Source organism: Bacillus rossius, chromosome 16 (assembly GCF_032445375.1).
Source record: "Bacillus rossius redtenbacheri isolate Brsri chromosome 16, Brsri_v3, whole genome shotgun sequence".
Lineage (NCBI taxonomy): Eukaryota > Metazoa > Arthropoda > Insecta > Phasmatodea > Bacillidae > Bacillus > Bacillus rossius.
In genome coordinates, this window is record NC_086343.1 from 33,218,875 (window position 1) to 33,228,464 (window position 9,590).

At 35.3% G+C, this 9,590-nt stretch overlaps 1 long non-coding RNA gene across 1 annotated transcript; it reads left to right on the plus strand.

Annotated features, from left to right (window-relative positions):
- Positions 1-5,013: 5,013 nt before the first annotated feature.
- On the plus strand, positions 5,014-7,846 carry LOC134540158 (uncharacterized). Its single transcript, XR_010076417.1, has 2 exons — positions 5,014-5,310; positions 5,571-7,846. It is a non-coding gene; the product is annotated as an uncharacterized LOC134540158 (long non-coding RNA).
- The last annotated feature ends 1,744 nt before the right edge of the window (positions 7,847-9,590 follow it).

Below are 9,590 nucleotides of genomic sequence, written 5' to 3' on the forward strand. Positions count from 1 at the left end.
AACACTTATTAATAATAATTGTGAGGTTAAGTGTTTAATTCATAGAAAGAAAGTGCATATTTAGTAATAATCTTAAGATTATTATTCACTGTTATATTACAAGTATGCGTTATGTTCAGGATCTTTCAACGCACTAAATGAAAACAGCAAGCATCATGTACCTCGGGATCAAGTGAAAAACTTGGATATGAGATACTGAACTTTAACTAACTTTCAGATTTGCGTGTAAATTAAGAGATATGTATCATCATTTAGTTCATATTTTCTCTCTACAGGTTTTAAAGTTTAGCCTAGGTTGACGTAATTTTTTTCGTATCACGTGTCCAAATTGATCCCTTGGTTTTGTGGTACAAGATGCTTGCTGTTTTAATTTGTTACGTCGAAAGAGTATGGACATAACAAATACTAGAACATCACAAGACAAACAAATTATCTAAGGTGTTGTGAAATAATTACTTTTGTAACTGTTTTACATTCATATATAAATTGTAATAACACAAGTTAGTATGCCCATGTTCTTTCAATGTACCAAATCAAAACATCAAGCAAAATGTACCACAGGAACAATGTATACAAGATCATGCCTTCTGGATCAAGGGATGAATTTGAATATGTTATACGGAACTTTTACCAATTTCACTTTCGGGACAAGTATGTATCACAATATCATTATCACATTAATGATGACATTAACATGGCACATTTATGTCATTACCATTTCTGCATTATTATGTGACTAGCATGATTATATGGGGGTTTTAGTTTGGGAGTATTCTAATGCTTGTTTTGCACAAAATATGTTTGTGTATTAAACTAGCTTTCTGGTAACATATTTTATGCTATGGCCATGCTTATTCTAGATTTAGAACATACCTATTACAGTATATATTTTACCTGTGGTATCATATTCTATACTTAAGAACAAGCCCTACCTGTACTAGTATAATAGAACACCATACTGAAGATATATTACATTTCATTATTATTTCTCAAGATATATATCTGATGTAACAGAAGCATATGAATGTCCTCCGTGCAAAAGTTTTTTTCCCAGTGTTTGTACTTTAAGAACGTACAGGTATGTGTGAATGGACAGGTATTATAATGTAAGCTTTAAACTTTTATTACTTGCTAACCTGTAGAAATTTAAAGTCTGTTTTCAGGATAAATTCAGGGCTATGACTAGTGTCAAAAAAAGTTTTTGTCTAATTTTTTTTTAGTTTGTGGAAAAGCCACAACGTAAGATTATTACCCACCTCTCTCCTAACAGCAAATAAAATGCACAGAGTAATTGTATTGTTTTGCGGCTTTTAAATGAATAAAGAAAAAATTCTGAAAAACTTTTTCTCACATCCTGACATGTATCGAAATATTTCCCAAGAGAATGTTGAGGTACTTTAAGTTGTTTATCGTTTTTAAAACTGCACAAGATTTTATTAAGTTTGTTTTAATCAACAAAAGTAAGAAGAGTAAAAATTATAACTTTTTTTTTTACTTCCTGATATGTTTTTCAGTCATTACCCAAGAGAGCAATACTTGCAGCAAGAAACACATAACTCCATATGTGACAAAATCTGATTATGAGGCCCTTGTTTTTATTGAAGCAAGCTTTTTGCAAGCACAGCAGGGACTCGCACATGGCGGCACTTGCGATATCGCAATCATGAATGTTAAAACTATAAAACTATTGGTAGACTGCTTGATGTAACACAGTGCTGTCTTACAAAATGATTCCAAAGCATTTCAGGAAGCAAAAGGTATTTTGTAATTTTTATTTTCTTGTTTGCAAAAAATCTGATAAACTGTAAAATTACAATGAACACAAAACACTACTACTTAATTACTATAACATTTTATAAAATCATAAAAATAAACCACCTACTTTTCTGGCTTCTTGTCTTAAGTTTACACAAAAAATATTTACTGTTCTGCCATTAATCTCGCTTAGTGTTGCAGCATACAGTATCGCAAAATGCAGTCACTACTACAATCACCACACGTTTATATTCTATACATCTACCTGAGAAACATTAAGAGCTAAGTGCTGTTAACTTTTGTTACCATTTGTATTTATAAGCAGTAGTAGTTTTTTTTTTAATTAATGTGTGTAGGTGCTAATTTTGCCATTGCATTAAATCACCCAAACACTCTTTGTGATGTAGGTATACGATATTTCCAATTTTTTATGTAACTGAATGTTTGACAAATATTAAAAACAAAAAAAAATATTGAAAGCTGTGAATACATGAAGAACAGTATACATTTAAATAAGATAGGCCTACCAAAACTATTGAGCTTATCAAATTATACATATACTTACCAAATGAAATGTGTTGACCATCTGGTGTGTTATCATGTTGCCATGAATATTATTTTTCTGCTATATAGTTTCTGTTAAATACTATGTATTACTTTATTGCTCTATAGTTTCTGTTATGGACTTTGTCTCCAGATTGCCATTTATATGACTTATTCTCTACATTCTCAGTACTTGTAATTGTTTCTGTTTGTTGCAGGTATGTAAGGAAATTAGAAAATGTGCTGAAACATTAAACTCTTTGGACACTCCATAGAAAGGAAGAATTATTTTCTGTTTAATGCTGGCATGTGAAGACATTAGAACATTTTCTTGTAGATTAAATTCTTTGGACATTCAATGAAAATGAATTATTTTGTGAATTTTTGTTATAATAGTGCTTTTTTTATTTCACTTAGAATTTTATTTCATTGCCGGTTAATTGATAGTAACTAAGAAAGTGAAATATTTTTTTTGGAGAAATAAAGAGTATTTTTTACAACCTTATATTTCATGATTGTCTATCTTCAAAACTTACCAAACTTGGGTGATTCATATGGAAAAAATAATGCTGTCATTTAAAGGAAAGAAAAGTGTAAAGATTTTTGCTGAACGTTCATAATAAATAATTTTACCTTTTGACATGTCAGTTATCTTTAAAACACATTGTAGTTATTAGTATGTACAAGAAAGAAAGTGCAAGATTTTATGCCTTTAAAATATTAGTGTTTAAATATTCAATGTGTCTTCGTTTTTTTCATTCCACAGCACATAAATGAATTTTTTTTATAAAGTGAACATATAAATTTAAATGTAACATGTAACCTTTTATGTGGTATCGCTTTCAAGATACATTCACCCACTGTGTTGGTACATATCAAGTAAACCAACGAACAATTAGGAAAGCTACAATGATAGGGTTTTTTTATACAGGAATGTTACGGATAAAATAATACAATGGAAAGAGATTACTGTGGACACAAAAAAAATGTAATATTTATGTTTGTTTTTTTCATAAAAAAAATATTCTTTAGTGACAATCTAGGCCGCAAATGTCTCATACATTACTGAATTTCTATACTGAGCATTACCAACGCAGAGCTTACACAGTAATATTTCCTCTTTACATTATACCATCAGGTGACACTACAAAGTCTCATAACATGCTATTGTTTTAAACAACCTCAGTATGTACCTTTATGGACAATTACTTTTATGGTGAGAAACATAATGTAGTAATTTGTGCATAAAATAATTGTTTATATAATTTACTTAATAGTCATGCAGTATAGCTGCACAGTATGAACCTCACAAATATAATGAAACCAGTTTTTAGTGAATAACCACAATATTAACTCTCAGCATTTTCACACACATGTCTTGAAATATTGTGGTAAATGTTTTATAGACTTTCTCACCTCTAAATCTTTTTTCTCTCATTACCCACACATCCCTGGGTTATATTTGCGGAGCCGGGCTTATCCCAACCGCCTTAGATTTAACCCTGCCACGTGACCACGCCGCAGGGTCGACAATTATGGAACTCGCTGACTCCAGAGGTAAGCGTTTTAATTTAATGTAGCCGTGCATATGTCTGCTGGCCCAAACAAAGACATTAAAGCACTTGTAGATTCACGGCTCGTAGAGCCTGTTCGAGTTGTAATTCACGTAAAAAACTTACGGTTATGGCCGACTCCATGCAAATCCCCAATAAGACTGTTGTTAGATGTAACGTAAGCACATAATGAAGCAATCAGAAACTTTTGTCAGGGTAAAGTATAAGGTATAACGCATAGTGTAACACCGCAATGCATAGCATGCCAATAAATGCGAGAACAAATTGACAGTGATTTCCAGTGCCCCCTTACCTAAGTTAGGCATCAGCCAACCATGCTGCCTGAGGAGTGTGATACTACTTCTCTAGTTAGTAATTCAACCACTGCCACGATCCTAATGAACAAAGCTGGGGCCGACGACCCACCAAACATCTGCATAAGTTAGCCTGGCACCCTCCCGGAAAGAAAATAAAATTTTTAAGCTGTAAATATATAAAGGTGATTTTGAATTTTCCATGAAAAACAATTGAAACATGCTATAGATACAACACTAAATATAATTATCCTGAAACATGTTGAATTCAGTTAAGTTCTGTTACATAGTTGAACAGTGACGAGATTCTGCAAGATAGGAATAGCCTCTGTCCTTAAGTATGGGCGGTGGGCCTTCACTAATCAAAATTCCCGCGCGTCTTGTTAAAAGAAAAACAAAGTCCCGAAGTTGGCCGAAGGTGAAGTCTTCGGGCATGTTCGGGTTGGTCCTCAACCCTTTGTGAAATGTAGGCTTCCCGTGTATAGTGACACAATGAAATGGTACGTCGAAGTATATTCACTTTGCTTGTGAACGATGCAATATGATTAGAGTACTTGTTAAAATTACTTATGAACATATTCTTATTTTATGTTACTTAATGAATGGACCCATATTTAGATTTATTTTATGTATAATTAAAATACTTAATCGTTAATTTTAAGATACTTAGAAATAGTAAACAATGGAAGTTTCTTAACATTAGCTAAAACAAAAGGTTTATATTATCATATTATTTGTATAGTCAATATTATTAAAAGGTATATATAAAATTATTATGTTATATTTTAGTAACCCTAGATTAAGAAAATTCTTTGCTGCTAGATTTAAAGCAGTACCGTAACCTGGGGTGAATGGGGACAAGAGGGTGAATAGGGACAGAAACTGGGAAAAACTATATTTATAATATATTTTGCTTAAACTAATGAGTATTAAATTTCTATATAGTAGACTACGTTAAAAAATTGTTTGTTTATCTAAAATAGCAAGTGCAATTGTATTCTGTAGCTTTTATTTCATGTTGGCAGCCCTAGTTAACAGCTGTTGAATTGGGAGGCCATATTGTGCCATCACAAATGTTGTTTGCTACAAGCTTATTTCAGCTTCTATGTTTTCTTGAAGTAAATGTCAGCTTTTAGTGTAGTCTGGTAAGTTTTTACACAAAAAATATTAAAGATCCTACTATTTTTAAAAAAATGATCAGTTGATTTTTATCAAGCTTGTAATTTCTTCATAAAAATGGGGTGAATGGGGACATAAAATCAACTTGTATACAAATCACAAAAATTTTGTTGTTACAGTTTTTGTTATTAGTCATATTATTAAATTGAATTTATTATAACTAACATTATTCAGTTCTATATTTTGTTTTGTAAGTTGTAATTTAGGACTTTACTTTCTTTTTCAGTGATTAAAATGCCTAGAAAATACAAAAGGGATCCTCGTTCAAAAGAGCATCGTCCTATAGACAGGAAAAAGGTGAATCTGGCAGTGCAAGCAGTTAAAATGGCATGACTATTAGGAAGGCTGAAGAAAAATTTGGAGTTTCAAAGTCTGCCCTGCATCGTTATTTGAAGCAGTTTAGAGACAATGAAGGTAAACATATTGATTTCAAGAGTAAGCGTGGTCAGACTTTGCTCCCTTCAGATTTTGAGAAGGATATTGTTGAGTGCCTCCAAACGTGTGCTGGATGGGGATATCCTCTAAGTGAGTTCGACTTATGCTGTTTTGTCAAATACCACTCAGACAGAGAGGGCAAGACCATAGCAAAATTCAAAAACAACATGCCTGGCTATGAGTGGGCACTTCGCTTTTTAACTCGACACAAAACTGACCTCTCTCAAAGATTATGTCAAAACATTAAAAGGAGCAGAGAAGAAGTCTCACCTGTATCAATAAGTTCTTTGATGAACTAGAAGCGACTACAGATGGCATACGATCACATTTAATAATTAATTATGATGAGACAGCACTCTCTGACGACCCAGGCCGATGGAAACTCATTTTCAAAAGAGGCTGCAAGTACCCCGAACGAGTAATGAATCGGAGTAAAGCAAGTGTATCTGTCATGTTTGCTGCAACTGCTTCATGTTTGCTGCAACTGCTTCTGGGAAGATGTTGTCTCCATATGTGATTTACAAGTCCACATATTTGTACGATTTGTGGAGTGAAGGTGGACCTCCTGGAACCTTTTACAATCGTAGTAAGTCCGGTTGGATGGATGGCAACTGCTTTCTCGACTGGTTCAAACGAGTTATCATCCCATACTGTCGTCGATTCGAAGGAAAGAAACTTCTCATAGGTGACAACTTAAGCTCAGACTTATCTCCTACAGTAGTCAGATTATGCGAGGAAAATTAAATCTTGTTTGTTTTCCTTCCTCCAAACTCGACACATCTGACACAGCCTTTGGATGTCAGTCTATTCAGGCCTCTCAAGATGAGCTGGAGAAAAGTTATAGAAGAAACTAAGGCCAAGGCTCAAGGAAAACACAAGCCATTTGATAAGAAATATTTCCCTTCCCTCCTGAAAAAGACCATGAATTTGATGGATAGGGAACTTGAACATAACATCCAGGCTGGATTTGCTAAGGCAGGCATTTTTCCTCTCAACAGGAAAAGGGTGCTCGACAAGCTACCTGCTTGACATAATAAGGATGAACAAAAAGAACAGACTGTAGACAGCAGCCTAACAGAATTCCTAAAAACTATGAGGTATGGAACTTCTGATGAAGAAGTAACAAGGGGCAGAAAAAAGAGACTAAATGTCCCTGCAGGGCGTAGTGTGACAGTTGCAGATTTAGAGGGATCTGATACAAATGATTCTGAATCAGAACATGTGATGTCAGAACATGATGAATTGGTTTTAAATAGACACGCATCCAGTGAATGTGAGATACCTAACGGCAAGGAAGGAGAAAAAGATCCAACAGAAGGGGACTGGGTAAAAGTCAGATTTGCATACGATCGGGGCATCAAGATTTTCATAGGAAGGATAGTGAAGAAATTTGAGACGGATGAGCACCGGTACATTGGAACATTTCTGCGGCAATCAACCAAGTGCTCAAACATACCTATTTGTTTTTCCCAATGTGCCAGATGAAAGTGACTTCTCAAAGAATGACATTTTAGCTGTCCTGAATGAACCAACTGTGCGCAGGGGACATTACTCATTCACTCCAAATCCACTTTCGACTTGAACTCAGTGTAAATTTGAGAGCAGTTTCATGATTCTTATAATTATTGACATGTGTTCCAAATATTATTAGTGTGCATTGATCATTGCTATAAAGATTTTTTAAGCAGAACAATATTGTCAACATTTCATTAGGAGCCTCCTTTCATTAAATAAAATAGAAAATACCATGTAAAATTAAATAATTACTATTTCCTTATTTGGTAGTACAAATGTAAATGTCTGCTTGATGCTTTGTAAATTATGTCCCTATATACCCCTGTGATTTAAAAATAGGGACTACCATTAATGATACACTATTGTCCCTATTAACCCCGACATTGGGGTGAATAGGGACACCAATAAAAAAATTAATATATGTTAAATGACCGCAGGTATCAAACTTTAATAACAGGCTATGAATAGCTTAAGGGGAGTGCAAGAAGGAAAAAAAACTGTCTGTTCACAAAAAAATTACATTTAAAAGTTACTTGTAAAAACAATTAAAAACTGTCCCTATTCACCCCAGTTTACGGTATAGATTATTTATAGTGCTTGTTTTGTGACATAAAAATTATATTATTAGGACATACGAAGCGTGGGTAGTTTGTTTACAAAATACGTGGTACGTGGGTGGAGTAGAGAAGAGTTCCGCGTGGTTGGCGGCCCTGTCATGTAGTGAAGAGATAACACGTCGGCGCGCGCAAGGCGCCGAGAGACAAAACAAAAAAATACCACGATGTCCGAAAGGACTTCTATGATGAGTTTTTTTACAAAGATAGCCTGGTTTGCAGGCGGATGTGCTATAAAAAAACACAGATAAAAGGAGGAATTTAGACAAACTCAGGGCACTGTCGGCCGTGAGGAACAAACTAGATTTTAACGCATTGTTACCCTGCCGGACACGGGGGCAACGACATGACCTTGCCTCCTCCAGCCGGTGAGGCGTGAGGGGGAGGGGTGAAGAGGATGACAGGGGGAATGACACGCGCGCTTGATAAAGCACGCTGCCTGAGGGTCGTCGCACCGACGCGACGGAGGCCGCGCGGTGTCTCACCGCGCGCAAACTCAATCACAGTGGGACGTGAACTCAAAATAAATTTTAAAATTGAAAAGCAATATAACTACAGGGTGTACCAGCAATCAGTTTACAATGTTAAAAAAACAAAAATGGTTTAATTATTATTTTTTTTACTTTATTTTAGGTATGCCTACTCGATTTAGGTATGCCTATAGACCAAACCATGCTCTGCTACCAATTGTAACGCCCCTCGTGCCTCAAAATTGAATTATTTTGAATTAATTAAAAAGAGCCTTGGAAACTTGCTAGGTAAGAAATATAAGAAAAATAAGAATATTGACCAGAGGTGGCACGAGGTGGAGAACAAGACAATTTGGAACTCCCTGACACAAGCAACTGGGGAGCTGGTGGATCGTTTACGGGAAGAAGGTATATCATAAATAAATTAACACTACACAAGTAGCTTGGTCTACAGGTTCCTAGTTTATTATTATGGAATTTTGTGTTCGTATTATTCAAACCTGACAATAAAAATCTTAGTAATTAACAAGTTAAAGGGGGCGCCCCAGAATAATTTAAAACAATACACATAACACATTAACAAAATATTATTACATAATCAAAAATTTAAAAATCGCACCAAATTTGATTTGTCCAATTATTACATCTATGATTAGTTTTATTGACTCTACATATTCTTGAGGAAAGCACTGTTCGCTGGTAGCCTATTCATTCGATTAATGTAGTTCGTAGCTAGAAGGTGGGTGGGGGGGGGGGGGGGATGTTGATTTCACATTACCACCCGGGTCTTCAAAAAATAATGTCGGGTCGCGGAAACCTCTCTTCTAACGTGACCCGCAGTGGAGGTGCAGGACCACGAGCTGGGAGCAATTTGTCTCTCCAGCACTTCGACCCTGTCTGAAACCCAAATCAAATTCAAAACGAATTAGACTTGCTTCCAGACAGTCCTACACCGTCGGCGCAAAAGGCCAACAAACGGGAATGGGGGGGAAAAGGCCGGATTACTCACCAACCAGGGTGTAGAGTTCGGAGCTCACTAGGTGTCCCGCGCCGACATCAGGATGCCGCGGACCGAGAAGTCAGGATGCGCGGACGAAACCGGAATTTTTTTGAATTAAATAAGAATAAATAAAAATTTAACTACGCATGACTTTTCTAAAAACTACCTCTGCCTGGCTACTGTACAAACGGGATCACATCCCTTAAGCAAGC